General features: G+C 43.3%; 1 protein-coding gene and 1 pseudogene across 7 annotated transcripts in view; one reads left to right on the top strand and one right to left on the bottom strand.

Annotated features, from left to right (window-relative positions):
• Nucleotides 1-20,770, top strand: part of LOC119177108 (uncharacterized) — a 70,238-nt gene that overhangs the window by 33,649 nt on the left and 15,819 nt on the right. The window lies entirely within an intron of this gene.
• On the bottom strand, nt 7,356-9,596 carry LOC119177107 (uncharacterized; annotated as a pseudogene).

Genomic DNA, 20,770 nt, shown 5'->3' with positions numbered 1-20,770 from the left:
TATCAATGAAAAAGCAATTATTGCGCATATATGAGGCACCCTAACAACACGTGTATATTCTGCATGTTCGTCTTTTACTAGAAAAGGCATACATAAGTAATTCTAAGGACCATAGCGCTTATCACGCTGCGCTGACCATGTAACGCTTGCCCCTACCCATCACCTTGTGTTCTACACCCCATCACCTCTGAAACGGGCGCGCACACCCGTCTCAGGGCCACGCACTTTGTCCCCCCCCCCCCCCCCCCCCAAAAAAAAAAATGCCAGATGGCGCTCATGTCTCATGTGTGACGTGACTTGATGCGCTAGTTCACCTCCGCTGCACGCTCGAAATGCTGTCACCTCGAAAGGCATCCTTAGAAAAACCTAAATAAAGGCTCTTGTAAAAAATGGAAGTATATTTCTTCCACGACGCATGCGTTCTACCATACCTATAGCAACACTCCGCCTAAGTTTTATTTTGTGGTATTCGTTTGTGAAGAACAAGTGCCACTTGAAAGAGAGACAAAAGAGGACATCCATGTGTAAGGATATTCTATATGTGTGAAACACCACAAACAAACAACTTCTCTTCCTTGGCACACGCTGCTTGCCATGGGCAAGCTTTCGCATATACAATTGGGATTAAACTGCGGCAAGTACCTTACCGTGATTTCATATCAGTGTGGGCTGAATTCATTCTGACCGTGTGTACCTATAGTAACTACCTGTCTGTGCTGTTGCGCACGTATACGTTATCGATGATGGACTATGATCCGGCCAACTGCCGCGTTTTATTTGATGAGCAGCGTGACCTCTTTGTATTGCACGTCATTTCAGGGAAATACATTGTTCAATAAATTAGCAAATAAGTTTTTGGTGTGTTTCACGCGTGTTTGTGCAGAATTTAGCACACAGTTCCATAGCCTTCATCTTATTATTCGCTAGCAGTGCTTTAGGCGCGAATTAAATAAAAAAAAAAGCAACTATACTTTACCAGCTACAATGAAGGAAAGAAACGAGTGTCGCACGTTACCAATAGATTGAGGTGGCGCATTGCCGTTACGATTAACAAATATAAAAAAAGTGATGCACACACAAAATATGTCGTAGCTCCACAGAGGAAAATCAGGTCAACCGAAACTGGCACCGACTGCCCTTGCTTGTTCTAGATTTTTCTCTGCACCTGCTGAGCACACACTGTTGATTCTTTGCGTAATTTGCGTCAATTAACAGACTACATCCTCGCCGTGTCAACGCTTGGAGTGAGGTTCATAAATTGCGCATGGTGACGTGGTCGCATGAGGCGTTTGCGATTTCTCGACGCTGTCGACAAGCGAATTAAATGCACGGATTCCCACTTTCGCTTACCTACGGTGTTCACGTGCGTTTTAAAGGGAAATTAGGCAGAAACAAATGAGGAGGCATTACACTCTGCGAATGTGCACGACCAGCGAAGCAGTGTGCACACGACACAGAATTCCTAACCGTAGCCAAGCGGAGAATGAATTCCAAGTGTCTACTCAGAAAGTGCCTTTTGAATGAGGCGTATGCTACTTTAAATTCTTTCATTTCAGTAGCATTGCGTCTCTTAACCGTGACATGCGTCGTCTTGTCTTCTGTGTACCACGTATATGTGGAACAATGGCGAGTAGTGTAGTTATTCCCATTTCTGTGGAGCACACGCATGTGCTTGGTAACAAACGGAATACCCAGGCCATTCAGAGATTCGCTGTGAAGAAAAAAAAATCACACCACTAAATTACTTGTTTAGTAGATACCATAAGCAACACTCTTGCCGCGGGACGACACCTGGTAAGCCAGAATATTCGCAAGTCGAAATTAGGACAGCTGGCGGCGCCATTTTGAGGTTCTCAGACTAACTCGTGGGAACGTTAAAGATTTTGTTGGCGTTTACCCGAGTAGACATAAATAGCAACAAGTTCCAAGAAAGTTCATAGAGCCAATATTGCCCAAATAAATAGAGGAACCAAAATAACTGATTCACACTGATGATCAAGTGCTAAATTAGGGCACGAAATAATAAAAAAAGGCCGCGTATCTGCATGTTGATCTGCAAATGTCGTCGAAAGACGATAGTCTCGTGTGTGGAGAGAGTGAACAAAACATTTATTCAATGTTCTGCGCAAGAAAATTGGTGAATGGTATTCTGGAGGCGCTGCGTTAGAGTGCCTTCAGCGTGCAGCGGAGGCGAACGAGCGCATAAATTCACGTCACATGTGAGACATGGGCGCCATATGGCAGTTTTGCTTGAAAACGAAGCGCGTGACTCTGAGACGAGTGTGCGCGCCCATCTCGGAGGTGATAAGGTGTAAAACGCAAGGCGACGGGTATGTACCACCACCGTCTCGTCTTAGCAAAGCGTTGGAAACACTCGCCTTTTCGTGCAAGCGTTCCATGGTCAGCGCAGCGTGATAAGCGCAACGGTCCTTAGAATTACTTATCTATGTATTTTCTAGTAAAAGACGCACATGCAGAGTACATATGTGTTGTTATGGTGCCCCATACATGCACAATTATTGCTTTTTAATTGACAAATGCACAAGTATGAACGCTGAAGCTTGAGCAACATTGGTGGGCGCTGCGGATGGGGTCGGCCGTTTCAAGTACCCAGTGCCGCTAAGAGTGGACAAACAGACAAATGTACAGACAGACTGACTAAAATTTTTGCGTCGAAGGTCCCCAAGAAAGACTATTGCCCTTAAAGAAGGGAGGACGCTTCAGCTTCGTCTTAAAGAGTAGAACGCGATGGCATTATCGGACTCTGTTCGCGTCACCTTCTCAATCACTAGCCTCGATTATATCCTATGGTTGAATACCTCAACTGTACCGCAAATAATGCACGTCGGTGCGCCTGTGTATTCACCGTTTCAAACTATCCTAAAACGCCTACTGCAAGTACATTTGAAAATTGCCTACTATACACAGTGTTGTACACATTCCTCTTTAACTGTAACGCGAAAACGTTCTTCGTTACTTCCCACTTTCGGAACGAGTTCCCGTTACAACTTCCTAAAATGCAAAAGGAACTCGTTACAGTTACATTTTAAAAATCAGAACGTGTCGTTACATCAACGCTACATTTGACTTTCAGGGGCGAGGCTCCTTAAGACTTCACAATGTCCGTCCAGCCACCATAGTCTACTGCAGCTTAGAAGTGTGGCAGCTTGGGCTAGTTGGTATGGCATGACGATAGTTATAGCGCGAGAACAAAACGACGACACCTTCTTGTCTCTGTGTCGTCGTTTTGTTCTCGCGCTATAACTATCGTTAGTCTACTGCAGATCACGGAGTGACTGCAGATATTGAGCGCGAGGACATACCGTGGCGCCGCCATGCGGAGGCGTCCCTGTGACGTGCAGGGTTGGATTGCTCCACCAGGCCACGGTGCAAGAATTCAGGCCGCAGCCGCTTCCGCGTCTCCTATTTTCTATATTATTATTGAATTTCACATCGACTTATTCGGTAAAATACTGCTGTGGCTTCGTCCCGGACTGCACGAGATAGACAATAACTGCTCCGAAAAAATATTACGTTAGACTATGCCCCGACTGCCGGCGTTGTCTGCTATGGCCACCGACATAGAAGCCACGGGGACCGAGCGCGCTGCTCTTCTAAAAGGTAAACAACCGTTTTGTATCGAATTGAAGCTTGCCATCATATATGGGCGTTAGGGTGCGCTTGCGGCAGACATATTTTGCTGCAAGAAATGCGTCCAGCGTGTAACTTCATTCATTGTCGGTGTGTATCTAAAAGCGTGCCACGGTTGACTCGACAAAGAAATGGCATCCGCAAATTTACGCTCGTGTTTATTACACATAGTCTTATAAAGCACGACGCATGCGGTTTATCCGCTTGGTGTGAAGTAACCAAACATGCTTACAGCTGCATGCAGCCGCAATCTTTCTCATATGATTGGAGGCAAGCGCACGATCGAGAGCAATGTGCACGCGCGCCCTTCATTCAGAGTTGTAGCTAGACAACATTCTACGTGAACAGAAGTTTGTCTGTGGCCCAACTTCAATATTGAGCTCTTGCTTTTTATTGCTTGAAGCTTCTACTGTTATCACACGGTGCATTTACGATCGCCATCGAGACACATCAAGATGAAAATTCTCGACGATTGACTCCATTCCCCAGCTTACACAAAGGGGCCAAGCGCGATATAAAAATACGGTGCCGATAGGGACCGATTGCGATAACAAATGCACCATGTACAAGCCGGCCGAATTACTTTGCGCATTCGAATGCACTAACGTGCTGCAAGGTGTAGTTTACCTGGTCTAATTGCTATTTTATGTTTCAGTGAAAATACCAGTGTCCAGCATTTACAGCTTCATCGACAAGCAGTACGACACTTCGCGTCTGCTACAAGAAGGTGAATCGGTATTTGAAGCTGGCCACGTTGTCGCCTGCAGCGTAAAACAAATTAACGTAAAGAAGAAGAAGTGACACTGGCTGGGCTGATTCTGCAGACATCATCTGTAAACAAGGACCCTCACGAGCTGCAATTTACAGTAAACGAAAGACAGGTGACAGCGGCATCATGCACTTGCAAAGCAGGGTAAGGGTAAATTATCGTCAATAAAATATTTGCAATCAAGGGATATTGAGACCTTTACAGGGACGTAGCCAGAAATATTTTTCAGGGACGGGGGTTTCAATCATACTTTATGTATGTTCGTGCGTGAATTTGTATGTGTGCGTGAATATGTACGCAAGCAAAATAGAAAATTTTTTGGGGGGGGGGGGGGGGGTTCCCCTTTTTTGGCTACGCTATTGCCCCTTTATATTCATTCAGAACAGTATTTGTAGTAAAGTCTTTGCAATTTATTACTGTTTTTTTTTTCTTCATATAGGCAGCACAAGTGTAAGCACATGATAGCACTACTACTGCACATTCCTGTGACAGAAACATTTGACGTCCTTTCTTCTACTGATATGCCTCAGCAATGGGGTAAAAAACAGCAGAGAGATGCAAGAAAGAAGTATAAACCAAGGTTGATTGCAGAGTTACGACGCTCGAAAAAGGTAAGCGGCGAATTTAATAGCGAATTATTGCCTAGGAAATGGAGAACCGTAATTGCAGTGGTACGTGAGAGTTGCAATAGCTGCACTTTGCATGCAATAAATCACTAAGCAGTTCTGGTCACTTAATAAGTTAAATGAAGGAATGGCTTGATTATAAGTGCTCCGTCAATTTCCTTGTTGCAGCACATGTAAACTGTAACAAATAAAAATGGAGAGTATAAATAAACACCATGCCACATGATGGCCTAAAACAATGGCAAGAACACATCATTTTAAAGAAATATGCATATAAAATTATATAAACATATATTCACCTCTCTTTTTTCACCCGAGGAAAGAAGTCAGAATGCCTGAAAAAAACATCCTTGAGAGGCTGCTCCATGGATTGCCTCATGAGTGTTCGGCACTGCGCCATAGTGCAGGCAGTAAGCATGCATATGATGAAGCTCGTAGCTGTTTGTGATGGTGATGATTATTGCATGATTACTTGGATTTATTCAGTCTTTAAGCAACCACATTTTTGCCAAGGCTTTTGAGGAATTATGATGTGTGTGTATTGAAGAAGAAATAGGATAAAAGGCTAACCTCTTCATTTTATTCATCTCATCGTTTTTGTCCACAAATGGTTCTCAAAGGTGTTACGATGACTCTTTTTGTTTGACAGGAAAAAATGCTGGTGCATCAAGAGCATCTCCTCTAGCTGTAAGGCAAGATAAGTCGGAGGGAACGTGCAGGTCTCCAGCATCCCCAGCAACCACTCGACAGGAGAACAGTAACGCAATTGTAGAGCAGCAAACACTCACTGAAGCAGTTGCACAAGCAGTGGCAAATGGAGCCAGGTCAGCAGATGAGATGTCAGTTGCATTCAGCATACATTCACCGACTCAAACATAGAAGAAATCACTTCCATAACAACACAACAAGCAGATTCACTGCACTTGATGCTGTACAGAAGAGGGATGGTGACAGCCTCCATTGCTTATTCTGTTTACACAAGGGGGCACACATTAAGGACAAAAATGGGGCCTCATAACGTGTGGCCTCTTTTGAAGTCTATAATGAGAGAGCACAATGTTCAAACTTCTGCAATGTCCCGAGGGATTTTGCTAAAAAAGACAGCAAAAGAGGTCTACACAGCCATTGCGTCGCATACAAGTCTTCAAGTGAAAGACACTGGCCTCCTAATTTCAAATGAGCACCCCTGTATTGGTGCATCCCCAGATGGGCTGGTCACTTGCGATTGCTGCCCGCAGCGGACTCTAGAGGTTAAATGTCCAATTAGCCTGAGAAATTCAAACAGAAGGATATTGCAGTGTCCAAGGATGAAAATGTGTACCTTAAGAAAACCAGCAAGTATTTCTGCCAAGTTCAAATTCAAATGATGCTTGCAAAAGTTCACAGGAGTGACTTTTTTGTGTTTCAAGACGCTGAACACTTTCTTATATTTTCTGTTGATCTTGATCAAGTCTTTTGCAATTCTGTTGTAGAAAGGGCTGTGTACTTCTTCAAATCCTATGTTTTGCCACATATAGCACAGTAAAACGTTACAAGATGCCTAATAGGTGTTGTTTAAGCCACATGCACATCTTAATAACACTCTAGTTCGCAAGACCAACTAGATAACATAAACAGTGCAATAGAGAATGTGAGGTTTCGTAATAATATCATGGTGTTTGTTTGCTTGTGCCACACTGTGCTCTGCGAGGGATGCTGTACTGGTGTTTCTAACTCTTTGGTGTTTTTATGTCGTGCATCTGTGTGAGTACTTGAGAGAGCTGCACATTAATGATGTTGCATTTCATGATGCCACACTGCATTCAGGGGTGCTAAATTGCGGACTACAGTTATGTCGATCAATAGTGTTTTTAATGTGCAGCTTGCTCTTTATGTAAATAAATACTTTTGCATTGCATTCTTTTCAGAATATGATTACTGTGGGTAAGGAAGCAAGGTTACAAAGGGTGAATCACTACTCGAAAACATATGTTACAATGACAAAGAGAGTACAAATGCTTCATATCCCCCTTCCCCCCCAGCTATGTCAGTGCATGTTAAAGAACCTCGGGCAGTCGAAATATCCAGAGCCCTCCATTACAACGTGCCTCCTGGTGATATGGCTTGGGCATGTCAAACCCCGAAAACTAATATTATTAGAAAACAAATTCAATAATGCCATGTGAATGAGAGTTCTATAAAATGTGAGACGAATAACTTTTGTTAGTCACAAGAGAAACTTAATGTAATAATGCCAACTTTACAAAACATGAGAAGCAAAGCATTATAGGTAATGCTGGTAAGAAAACACAAATCAACAAACAGTGAAATAAGTATTGAACTGAATTGATTTTATTCAAGTGCAGAATGTTACACTTCAGAAGGAAAGGACTGAAGGCATTGACACCTGATGAGGCCCTCCCACTTGAAACAACAACAGTTTGTACACAAGCACTGAAAACAACAACAGAAGCAACTGAAAACTTACATAAAAGAAGTAATAGTTCACGTACAACTTTGAGAACATATAGGTAAATATAAAGTCAATTGTATCATTGTTGAGGACAAAAATCATTGAACACAAATAGCAGGCAATATGCACAGAAAAAAAATATGAAAGTAGTAGTTGACTTATTTGGTGGTTTATTTTTCCCAACTTGTTTTGCTTATTATTTTTTCTATACCTTTGTGTTGTAGTTCAAGGGTCGTGTAATCTGATAGTGCAACGTTTATGAACCATAATTTATCCTGATCCTGTTATTCCTGTAGCTAACATGGCGAAATGTATATGGCAGATATTTTTGAGGCTCGTGTTAAGTGAGTGAAAAGGTAGTGTCATTCTTAAGCAAATGATGTGTCTCAAGAGCCAATCGCAAGGTTTTCAAGTCGTGTACGTTTAGTATACCCAGTTTGCTCCAGCGTTCATTTGTACTGTCTCGATAATTCATATTACTGAGTACATGTATGTATAAGTCTAAAAAAATCAGCAAAAAGTGAAAGAAAAATACACGAGCATAACAAAGATAAAAAAGAAAAAAATATGCACATCTAATCAAAGCAGATATTCAAAGTTACATGTAAAGTATATTGGTATAAACAATACTGAAAAACAAGAAATACAAACAAGAACTCACCATAAAAAGTCAAACAGGAAAAATTATATCCCAGCTATAGCTCTTCTAAAGCATATTGGGCATGGTTGAGAAGCAATGCAAAACACACTGAAATTGTTTTCGGTGCATGCATAGCATGTTGCTGCATTACTGGCCTTTCAAGTGAACTGGTGGCACCCCGACACTGATAGGAATGTAATTCCCCTTTTAGGCACGTCACAAAGCTATTTCACTCATACAAGAACTTCTCAGCACTGTAAATCGGTTTTGACAAATTGACCATTCCTGCAATGACGGTTAAGATATCAATGTACGGGAAAAGCTCAGTGCCAAGGTTTCCCGACAGAATTTTGAACACTTTCATACGCTGAATGGCACGTTCCACATGAACGCGGGCAGCTGCAATACTCTGGTTTTGTTGAGCTTCACGCTGTGTAAGCTGTTTCTTTTTGTGTAAAAATGGAGGGCGAACCATAATGACATGGTGCAGAAGGCAGAGTTCATCGATCAGAAAGCCCTTGTCAACCATTACATTATCTATAGAAGGCAAAAACTTCTTAAGAATTTTACTTTTCTTTGTAATAAAGGAATCCGATGCCCTTCCACCATATGCCTTGCTCAGAAAGCTAATATGGCCTCCAGGTGTTTCACAGACTAAAACCTTAGCTATATAGGTACCAGCTGTACGTGAGTAGCTGTGACTCCAGATCCTTTGGTCTGTGCAGTGGGATTTCCGTGTAGTCCAAAACTGCATGCACATTTGGGTATTCCTTAAAATGGACGATGAGGCTGTCAACGACCGTCTCTTTGCTTGGCCAGAATACTGCGGTTTGCAGTATTTCGGCTAGTGCTGCAATTGTTGCTTTGAATACATCTGCTGCTGTAGTGTGATGAATGCCAAAAAGTACCCCAATTAGTGAAAATGGCATGTTGTGGTGGAGCTTCATTACAGTCATTAGCACTGCATCTTCATTGCATAGACAAAAGCGTTTTGCCTGCATAAGCATACGGCTGTCAGTGTACACATCACAAATGTTATAAAATAGCTGGTAGCACAGAAGACCGTTGATTACACTTAGGTCTTTTTGTGTTTTTACATGCGCTATGCTGAGTGGTTGATGTCTCGCAGCATCAAGGGTGTTAACTTGAATTCCAATTTCTCTTCTGAAGGCAAGCGCTGCAACAGGAACATCTGAAGCACAATATTGTTAAAACTGTGTTGTGCGAAAAATCGAACATGAATCAGATAGCAATAGAACCATCAAACTAACCTTCCTGGCCATCTTCATTGTTGACATCTTGGTGATTGCTGAAGGCAGATGTGCCCAAGCTCTCGTGAATCTCATATTCAGATGGTTGTGCCTGGACGTCTAGAGTATCTGCAGGGGGCTTGGGGGTGGGATGTACCGCCACCAATGGCACGTCTGCTGCAACTAAAAGAAAGATGCATCCAATTTTTTTCACTATTCGTGTCAAGCTACATTATAAATGTCTCCTAATAAAAAGGACAATCATACAAGCAAAAGTAGCACACTTTAAGTTGTGTTATTTACTCCACCTACCTTAGGTTTCTGTCACATTGCACAAACTTTTACAATGTCACACAGACATTTCTATATTATGCGGTCACTACTTACTGCAAGCACTGCAACAGTGTGCTTTAGGAATGCGTCTTTCATGTCAATAATTACTTGCAGCCGTTTTAACTTTTCACACAAATGTAACTGCCACATCGGAGCTCTTGCATGTTTGAGAGTTCACGTTAAAAATATACAAACTTGTTTACAAAATTGTATGTGATACACTTCAGCTTCAAGACACCGCAGAAGACTAAACTGAATTTATTATGAGTTATTTCCTATGATATGTGTTAAATTACAAGTTATTACTTTGAATACTCACGAACATTGCCCTCCACAACACTTTTGCAATCTGCTTCGACTGAATATAATGTGCATTATATCTCGACAAACTGAACGAGCAGCACATACAACAGGACTATGAGAAGACAACACTGTAGTCCTGCTGTCTGCACTGTTTTTTGAGTATCTCAATATTCAGCCAACTAACCCACTAGCTCTTGTATAATATCACTCAAGTCAAGCACTCAGTGATAATGTGCTTTGCGGGATACCACTGTTTAAAGCCGTTACAATGGTTTTGTGCCTACAGTAAAGCTATTATGCAGTAATTAACTCAGTCGCAAGGCAATGTGTACATCGGCACTGTGCATTAAAATATATGCGAATAATCCAAGAAGGTATAAATTGATGATCATGCATGTTAATCAAAGTTTCCTTCAGATCTGCAAGTTTTGAAGTCTGAGGAGCGTTGTTTCATCTTGCTACTAAGTGCGTTGGGCAATAAATAAAGTAGCTCATTTTCGTTTGTTCACAACTTGTCATACATGCTTTCTAGATTGGTAATACGTTTATGTGGGACCAAGTATGCTAAAACAAGAGGCACACGCTGCTCCTACCTTTGCTCAATCAAATATATGCACCTCAAACGTCCTGTCAAGAATGCGGTTTATACAAACTGAAAATCAAAACTTGTTTATTAGCATCACCAAGCAGGACTATAAAAGCTTTGAATTTGAGGGCATATGGTGATGTTCAATTGTTTCATAGAAACAGTGAACAACTTGCAAAAGGCTAGAATAACAAAGAGCTGAGCTAGTTGGTTAGTATTCATGCTAAAGAGACATGGCATGCAAACCCCTACACAAGAGAGAAGTCAAGACACTATAAACACCCTTGGTGTCTGTGATGTCTTATGATAAGGCATTTTTAAAGTCTTGCCTTCTCTCTTGTGTCTGTGTTTGCTCACCCTGTCTCCTTAACATAAAAGCTTACAGAAGTAACCACAGTACCACAGTCTGTAGCGAATCTTTGTCTCAGAATTAAATGTGGTTGATAAGAATAAATTTCACTGCATTCTTGTCTTGTTAACAGCATTTTAGTCACCTGAAGAGATCTGCACATGCCACACATAAGTAAATTTCAGACATAGGAAGTGAAAACTGCCCTATGCGTACGATGCAGGATGCTGACAGATGCTAACCGTGTCTACACAAGTGACTGAAAGCCATGCTGACCTAACAAATACCCACACCTTTATTCGACTTGGCACGTAGCACCCTAAACACTATGTATTGAAAAATATAATGATTAATTTTATTATGATCACACTTGTGCATCTTCCTGAAGCAGTCAATATTCCATTGTAAACACTATTACCAAAGTACACACGATGCAATAATTACAGATGAAAAGCTGAAATAAACACAAATCTTCGCACTTAACTTGACTACTAATTCACGAGCTTTAATGCAGTTTCCTATCAGAAATTTCTTTTTAACAAATAAAACGAAAAGACCTTAGTATTAACTCATTGTTGGCAGTGCATCAGTAAGCAAGCTCGAACAGAACCACAGAAATAATGCCAAGTACTCATTCGAAGCATCGAAGCGGCGTGCACACCCTACGAGCATAAGTACACTGTTTGACAAGCGTGACACCACGTAGCTCACTAATTAAAAAATAAAAAAATTACTAACGACTCCGTTGCTTCCGGATTTTGCGATGCTCAGTACGCGGACGATCCAACGGGCACACCAGTAAATTCTTCGACGGCACAGCTCCGGCTTCAAGGCAGCGCTTTTTCCACCCTGCCGCGGAAGAAACATGTTATGCTAGCGGTTTACGGCCAACGAACAGTGCACAGCGATTGAAACGCGATACTTCTTGCGCCACCGGTAAGCACTGGGGACTCCGAGCTAGCATTTCTGTATCGCACGAAAGTGCGAGTCCTTCCGATGCATTGTGCCTGCATTCCGTCTCTCGGCCGTCATTCCGTCACTCCGTACACAGTCTTCTTCGCGGAAGTGCTTGCTGCACACACGTGTGTAGGAGCTTGGTTCTTTGCCTATTCGAAGCTTTACAAGCCATGCGTTGAGTAGTTGTTTTTCTTTGGCGTAAAAGTGAAAGCTCGCGCCTGATTCCCTCGCGTACGTAGAGCACTGTGGCACGGAGCAGTAGAGTACAATGCCGCCGGTGAGTTTGACTGCACTCTCCCACAATGTGTACTCTCTCGGTGCAGTTATCAGGAAGGAGACGCGGCGCCGAAGTGCTTTGTACCAGAGTCATAGTTAACTCAACCCATCATCACCCTACGTCTGTTCCGGCACTGCCTCCCCCCCAGGGTCGTGTGGGGGGACGTTTTGTTTCGGGCGGACGGCCATGCCCTGGCAAGGGGGCCACTTTTCGGCACCAGGCGCCAAACAGACGCGGCCTGCCTCCCGGCGTACAAGCCAGGGAGGCCCGACAAAGGGACTACCCTTTGGCGAAGCAACTTCGGTCGCGACGCGCAAAGTAAACGTACCCTGGCAAGGTGGGTTATCGCAGCACGTGGGGTGCGCTGCGGTCATGGCCCGTCTCCTGACCGCTAGAGCCCAGCGAGACTTGACACAGGGGCTACCCTTCGGCACGGTGGCTCTCGACACCGCACGCAAAGCAGACGTACCCAAAAACGTGGCAGCGGGACTGCCCTCTGTCGCGGCAACTTCAGTCACCACAACCAAAGTGCTCACATGAAGCCCGCGCTAAAGAACGCTTTTCAAAAGCAGAAAAACCTAGAAATCGCGTTCAAAAGCGACGCATTCAACCGTGCGCTTCGCTTGCCAGAGCAGATTGAGATCACGTGATCCAACCCTGTACGTCACAACGATTGCAGCGCCCGCTTCTCCAGTGGTGGGCCTCGCGTCCGATAAAGCCGGTGCACGCGAACAAACCGAAGCACAGAGGCTGTGAACAATAAAAAGGTTGTCGAAAAGCTATTTACCAGAACAAACAACATAAAGGACCGGAACAACGCAAAAACACCCACATTTAAGCAACCATCAATTGAAGGAAATCACAGAACAAAAGCTTAACATGAACAAAATATCATGCTCTCAACCAGAGCACAGTACACAGCCACGATTTATGATGCCACTCGCACTGCTTAGCAGCAGTTATTGCACCGGCCACCGCAGCGCCGGTGCGGGTTCTATATAACATTACGACGACCGCTTCGTTGCCTTTGGGCCCCACGGGACGGCATAGTGCTCTCCCATAGTAGAGTACCAAGTACTCTAAATCGTTACCCACTTTCTCTAACCCCCCACCACCACCACTAAATCTAAAGACATACATATCTTTGGAATTACATTCTCGGTTTGGGCGCAGGTTGCAGATGCTGCTGCGAGGCCCACACTAGAGAACCAAGTGCTCAAAATCCAGGCGCCCGCCACCACAGCGCCGGTGCGCGCACAAATCCATATCGTTTGGAATTATATTCACGGTGTTGGGCGCAGGTTGCAGATGCTGCTGCGAGGCTCACGGGACGGCTCATGCTCTCCCGCAGTAGAGTACCAAGTACTCAAAATCGTTAACGACTTTTCAATGTGAAGCATTTCTTAGCGAACTTCGGCTACTTAGAAGTAACTATGTATCTATATAGCCGCCTACGACTTTTAGCTCTCCTGGCCCTTTCAATAATGGTATCGATACCAAACTTGGTATGGCACAACATGACTGTATGAAGAACCTATTTGACTAGTCATGACATGAAAATCATATGTATATCATGAATGTTACAATTTACAGTTCATGGTCCTGCAGCTCTTGCACTGGTTTCGTTCACATGGCATGTTGCAAAAGTGGTATGGTGTGACATGATTGCACGGCGAACACAAGCGACAGACCCTAACGTGATAATCATTAGATGCGTGTCATGTAACAACATGACTACATGCCACGCTCATGATGCGCTGACGGCCATTTCGCTGGCTTCACTTATACCAAATTTGGTATTACGGGACGTAAATTGCATGATGAAGGTATGTACTGGTGCAAACATGATAAACATGAGAGGCGTGGCACGTAACAACATGACTACATGCTACGCTCATGCGCTCGCGGCCGTTTCGCTAGCTTCACATGTACCAGATTCAGTATTACGTGACGCGAAAGGGGGACATAGGTAAATGACGCATCCAAACATGATAATCACTGCATGCGTGCCATGTAACAACATGACTACATGCCACACTCATAATGCGCTCGAGGCCCTTTCGCTAGCTTCACATATGCTAAATTCGGTATTACGTGGCTTGAATGAATGACGAAGGTATGTGACTGGTGCAAATATGATAATGATGAGATGCGTGTCATGTGAGAACATGACTTTATGCCACAGTCAAGGCGCCAATACATTTCGACGTGACGCGGTGCGCGTGGTCGCCGGCGTTCATTTCGTCGCGCCCCGCCGGCGTTGCTACGCCATTCACCTGTCCTCCCATATACTCACAGGCGCCCGCCACGCTGCGTTGCTTTGACGCATGCGCGTTTCAGCGCGTCCCTCCGTCACAAAAAGAGCGAGACGCAGTGTCGTCTGGGTAATGCATCGGCACGAATTTCGCACCGGTAGCCGTCGGGCCATGCCAGCGGACTCTGGTCGCGCCTGGCGTCAGACTATAGAGTGCTCGCGTTTTGCTAACGTAGCGTCGCTGTGCCCAGCATGCGCGAGCGTCTACGCTACATTGGAGTATATTGGGCCCTTCATGATGCGCTCGCGTCTGTTTCGCTAGCTCCACTTATACCAAATTTGGTACGTGATGTCAAGAGATGACAAAATTTATGACTGGTGCAAACATTATAATCCTGATACGCGTGTCATGTAAGAACATGACAACATGCCACGCTAATAGCGTGCTCGCAGACGTTTCGCTAGCTCCACATATACTAAATTTGGTATCACGTGACGTGAATAGATGGCGAAGGCAAACGACACATCCAAACATGATAATCATGACATGAAAGTCATGTACAGTATCATTTACCTCCACCTCGTAACGTTGTGCTGATTTTAAAGTGACATATCAACCTTTCTTATTCGTGCTTCACATATGATAGATTCCCATTGTACGTGGGATCTGCCATTTTTTTTTCTAAACAGAACCACATTCTTTTCGTCTGGTTTTCACAGATTTTCGGGACGGCTCACTGTTCTCGCATAGTGGAGTACAAAGGACTTGAAATCGTTAAACACTTTTTTAAACTCCAAAAAGGTTATCCGATGGTTGTAAACCAGATCAAACAGAACAAAAGGTCATGCACAGCAGCGTGAAAACGCTGACATTTAACCACTTATAAATCTAAGCATATGACTGGACAAAAAGTTAGTGAGGACAAATTAAATGACAGTGTAAGAAAATAAAATGATGAATTTTATTGATGAACTAAATAAAAGATGAATTTTTATGAACCACTAGTGATACAGCAACTTTTGCACAAATCTAGTTCGTCTAACACATGTGGCGCACTTCGCTTCGGTCTTCAAAGGCGCAGTCAGGATACTGCGCTTCAGATATTCACATATAAATATCCACCATGCAATATACAAATATCATTCATTTTCTTGCACAGGAAACTCGGATCATACTTAAACGTTAGATCAGTGGTGGTTCAATATTTCAATGTGAGTAGAAAATAATGTCCAGGATTTACATTTTCAATTCTGTACAATCCTCTGTATACAGTCAGTGACCCTATTTCCATACATTTCGTCCTCTGTCTTTTTTTTTTCTCTTCCTTCCGTTTCTTTATCTTCACTTTTCGCTTTATTTTTCTTCATAAATATTTCGTTCTCGTTTGTCTGTACTAGTTCTGTTTTTCTACTATGCATTCTCTTCATCTTCACTTCCCTTTCCCACTACACTGCTATACTTACAAGGCTGTCCCAACGCCATTCTAGCATGCGCGAGTGTTGCAGAAAAACGCAGAGTCAATAATTTCCTATGCATCCGCCTTGATTGAAATGGTCAATCAGCTAAGATGTGCACACCAGCAAATGAAAAGTGTGCCGGGATGTTATTTGCATTGGTGAGGTGTTTATCCTCACCGCCGTTCTGGTGTATATAACTGGGAATGAGCGTTACTTGATCTTTTTCGCGCTGTAATGCAAATTCTTTACTGCTTTGTGTTCGTGGTTGGTTCGTCATACGAGCTCAGCACAATGGATATATAGTTTTCTGTCTGTATTGAATCGCTGTATAGTGTCATGCCTACGTTAAATAGATACACTGAAAAAAAAAAAAAGAAGAAGGGGATACCCGACTGGTTACGAGGCACGCCTTCGTATCGTGAATAAGCGGTCTTGAATCTCGCCATGCCAATTTTCCCCCATAGAGTTTCTCTCTCTCTTTCTTTTTTCCCCACTGTGTCCCTTTTTTTCGCTCTCTCTGTGCCCGGTGTTGTATCAGCCATCGGAGTTGTCGCACCCTGCGCCGGGCAAACTAGGACACGTGTCCTCGGAACGAAGCGAAAGAGAACGAAGAAAGCGCGTGTCGGTTCATGATGATGATAATTTTTGTCTCGAAACCTTTGGTCCGTTCGATTCACCTGCACCACGTGAACCAGTTCACGGGGTGCTTCCCTTTGCCATTCGTTTCAGCGGTGCAGCACTGACGACCTTTGAACCCTGTCATTCGTTTCAAAAGGTGCAGAAAAGGTGCAGCACTGGTTCAAGATTTTCCTGCACCTCCTCCACTGATGGTGCCGGCTTGGTGCACCCGCATGTGCAACTGAGCAGACGACGCAGCACTTTGGCGTAGGTGGCTTAGGCGTCATACACGCCTCTACAAACGCGGTGTGTTTTGCCAATATGTTTGCGCCTCATAAACTGTCCACATGTGTGGCTCGCCATCGTTCAGTGTTAGCTGTACGGTGTAAATTAAGCGAAGAGAAATAAGGCCTGCACACTGTTGGCGCATCGTCATTCGTTTCGGGGGTCGCGCTGTGCCTGCGCCGCTGAACTCACGCTGCACAATTTATGAACTTCGTGTGCACAGCCGTGAACTGGTTCCAATTGGTGCAGGTGAATCGAACGGACCTCTTATACGCTACCCGGCGCGGCCTGCATGAAAGTGAGGACGCCTCAGTGAGTACATTTGGAGCCTCACACGGCTGCACATTGGCCCTGTCCTGCATGAAGGGCTGCGTGCGTGCACCTCTTGAACATCGTGGAACGTTTACAAAAGGAACGTCGTTTCCTCGTAAACGTAACGAGTCACCGTTTCAGTTCCTCCAATCCTGAATGGAACGGTGGCATTCCTTCGTTCCTTCATAAAGGAACTAGTTCCTGTAACGTCGTTCCGTAAAACACTGCCACTACATGATTCTTCCTTTTGCGAGTTTGCCAGGTACCCACTATTTGTTCGTACAAGGCAACACGCGCATCTGCGCAGCTGTACACGTTCTTGCTTTTGTTTTAGACAATGATGAGTAGTTATTACTGAGTGCTTTGTAGTTGGCGGACCATTAACCCTACCACCATTTGTTGCGCAATTCACATGTTTTGACGTCAGCTGAGATTCGACATGCCATTGGTACTCCTCGCACATACTTTTCCTCTAATGCTCGTTTTTTTGTGTTTGTGTGTGTGTGTGGGTGTGTGTGTGTGTGTGTGTGTGAAGCAGTTTTTTGGTGACGCAATGGTAGAGCACCTGCATGCCACGCGGAAGTCCTGGGTCCGATTCTCACCTGAACCAATACCTATTTATTCATTCAATTGTTTGCATCTATCTAGGCTTGCTGCCCACAGACGACGCTGATTTTTCGCTTTCGCTCACATCTATCACCGACACTGGAATTTCTGCGAAACGAGCTCTCACGCTCCCGCGTTAAAATGAGACCTTGATCATCATCGTTTCTATAAAGAATGAACGTACGATGGTGGAATGAATTACAATAGATATCTCGAGTAATAATTTTGTGAGCCGCAACTACTGGCTAAATTAGCCACACGTCCGTTGTAGCTGACAGTTTACGAGCTGTGCGCCTCTTTTCACAGGGTATGGGGGAGAGGCATGGGTCGGCAGACTCGCTCATGAGTCGGTCCACTCGGCCTCACCAAGATTCAGATCGAGTCCCGAGTCCGGGTGAGTAATATTTTAGTGAGTTTAAGTCCAAGTGAGTCTGTTTGAACAAACTTTTCGGGAGTGCGAGTCCGAGTGAGTTCAACTGAGGAGAATTTCGCTGAGTTCGAGTGAGCGCAAAGCGCAAGATATATTTCTCTATTGAGTATGAATGAGTTCAGTTTTTGTTTGCCGACATATGGCCCTATCTATTTTATCTTCAGCATTAGTAAAGTAGCCTTACCTGAATTCACATTTATACTCACATGCATACTCATACGTATTCCGTAGAAGTATCGTTGGTAAGCCATTTCGATATTATTCATCAAAGCCGTGAATTACCTTCAACTCCACCTTCGCTTACTCTTCAAGAGAAGTTCTTGATAAATATGTTTTGTTGTCATTTCTTTCAATAAAAATTATGTATATATATATAAGGGAAAGAAGTGTATATTCAAGGGCTCGTATTTTTGTGTTTTGACACAATAATAATGACATCTAACAGAGAAGAATGCCAAGGAAAGTATAGGGAAAGTTATTAGATCGAATTGTAATGTATATGTGAAGAAATACAAGAGGGTGAAAGTATAACTTGCCGTGAGCATGAACCGAACCTGCGACCTTCGAATAACGCGTTCGATGCTCTACCACTTACTGAGGTACCACGGCGGCTACCCCCCAGCCACTTTGTTGGGTTTATATGTGAATTTAAACGTGGGAGTGTCAGTCAGCGCCATCTATAGCCATGGAGGCAAGTGTGGCACACCCCTTTATCAGCCTGTTTGGTGTCACGTAGCACGTGAACTTATTACGAGCTGGCAGCTGACCACCAATAGTCCCTCCTATACAACCTAAAGGCACCAATCTGCCAGTACCGAGACACTCGATAACGAATAAGGGAAAGAAGCGTATACTTAGGGGCTCTTAGGTATATATATATATATATATATATATATATATATATATATATATATATATATATATATATATATATATATATATATATATATATATATATATATATATATATATATATATATATATATATATACATATATATATATATATATATATATATATATATATATATATATATATATATATATATATATATATATATATATATATATATATATATATATATATATATATATATATATATATGGACACGTGCGGTTCTTTTGGTTTACGAAGGAAGACGCTATCACTTTCTGTTAAGCGCAACGCAGGCCGCGTTTATCTTGTATGCCACTCTGGAACGCGTTACGACGCGTGTATAAAAAACTGACACGTGCGGTTCTTTTCGTTTGCGAAGGAAGACGCTATCAATTTCTGTTAAGCGCAACGCAGGCCGCGTTTATCTTGTATGCCACTTTGGAACGCGTTACGACGCGTGTATAAAAAGCCGGCGCAGTGCGCCACTGGGGGTCTTTTCTTTTTTTCCGTCGGCCGACGGCTGTTCACGCCGCTGTTGCAATGAGTTGTGTTTGGCCCCGTTTTGCTGGGCACAAGTTCGTCCAATAAACAGTTCGCCTGACACCGCCCTGACTCCTGCGTGCTTCCTCTCAAGTGCTGCGTGTTTCACAACCTCGTGACAATATATATATATATATATATATATATATATATATATATATATATATATATATATATATATATATATATATATATATATAGATAGATAGATAAAGTTGCCGACAAGAGCACTGATTACGAGGTGAAATATCGGTATTCAAAAGCATTCACAACGTGGTTGAAAAGGCTAATTCTGGACTTCATGAGTACACTCACTCGAACTCGCTCAGGCTCAGATCGAGTCGTGAGTGAGTACAGGTGAGTAATATTTTCGTAAGTGTGAATCCGAATTCGTCTAGACTTGAAGAAGGAACGACAGAAACTGATACGCAAGAAGCCAATCAATGAGCTAGCACTGAGAGGGAAAGTACAGGACTTCAGAGTCTCGCTTAAGAACAGGTACTCGGCTCTTAGTGAGGAAACCAATCTTAGCGTCGATACAATGAATGATAATCTGACAAATATCATTACGGAGTGTGCAGTGGAAGCTGGAGGCAGGATAGTTAGACAGGACACTGGCAAGCTTTCCCAGGAAACGAAGAATCTCATTAAGAAGCGTCAAATTATGAAAGTCTCAAGTACAACAGACAAAATAGAACTCGCAGAGCTTTCGAAGTTGATTAATAGGCGTAAGGTATCCGATGTAAGAAGGTATAACATGGAGAGAATTGAACACGCCTTGAAAAACGGAGGAAGCGTCAAAGCAGTGAAGATGAAACTTGGAATAGGCAAAAATCGGATGCATGCACTAAGGGACAAAGTAGGCAATGTAACTACCAATATGGATAGGATAGTTAAAATAGCGGAGGAGTCTTACAGAGATCTGTACAGTAGCCGGGACAACCACGTCCTTAATACTGTAAGAACTAGCAGTAACCCAGATGACACCCCACCAGTAATGATAGAAGAAGTCAGAAAAGCTTTGGAGAGCACGTAAAGAGGCAAAGCTGCTGGTGAGGATCAGGTAACATCAGATCTGCTGAAAGATCGAGGACAGATTGTGTTAGAAAAACTAGCCACCCTGTTTACGAGGTGTCTCCTGACGGAAAGAGTACCAGAGCCTTGGAAGAATGCTAACATCATCTTAATACATAAGAAA

The sequence above is a fragment of the Rhipicephalus microplus genome, chromosome X, assembly GCF_043290135.1.
Source record: "Rhipicephalus microplus isolate Deutch F79 chromosome X, USDA_Rmic, whole genome shotgun sequence".
NCBI lineage: Eukaryota > Metazoa > Arthropoda > Arachnida > Ixodida > Ixodidae > Rhipicephalus > Rhipicephalus microplus.
Note: the sequence above shows the minus strand (reverse complement) of the source record. Positions and strands in the feature narration are given on the sequence as shown.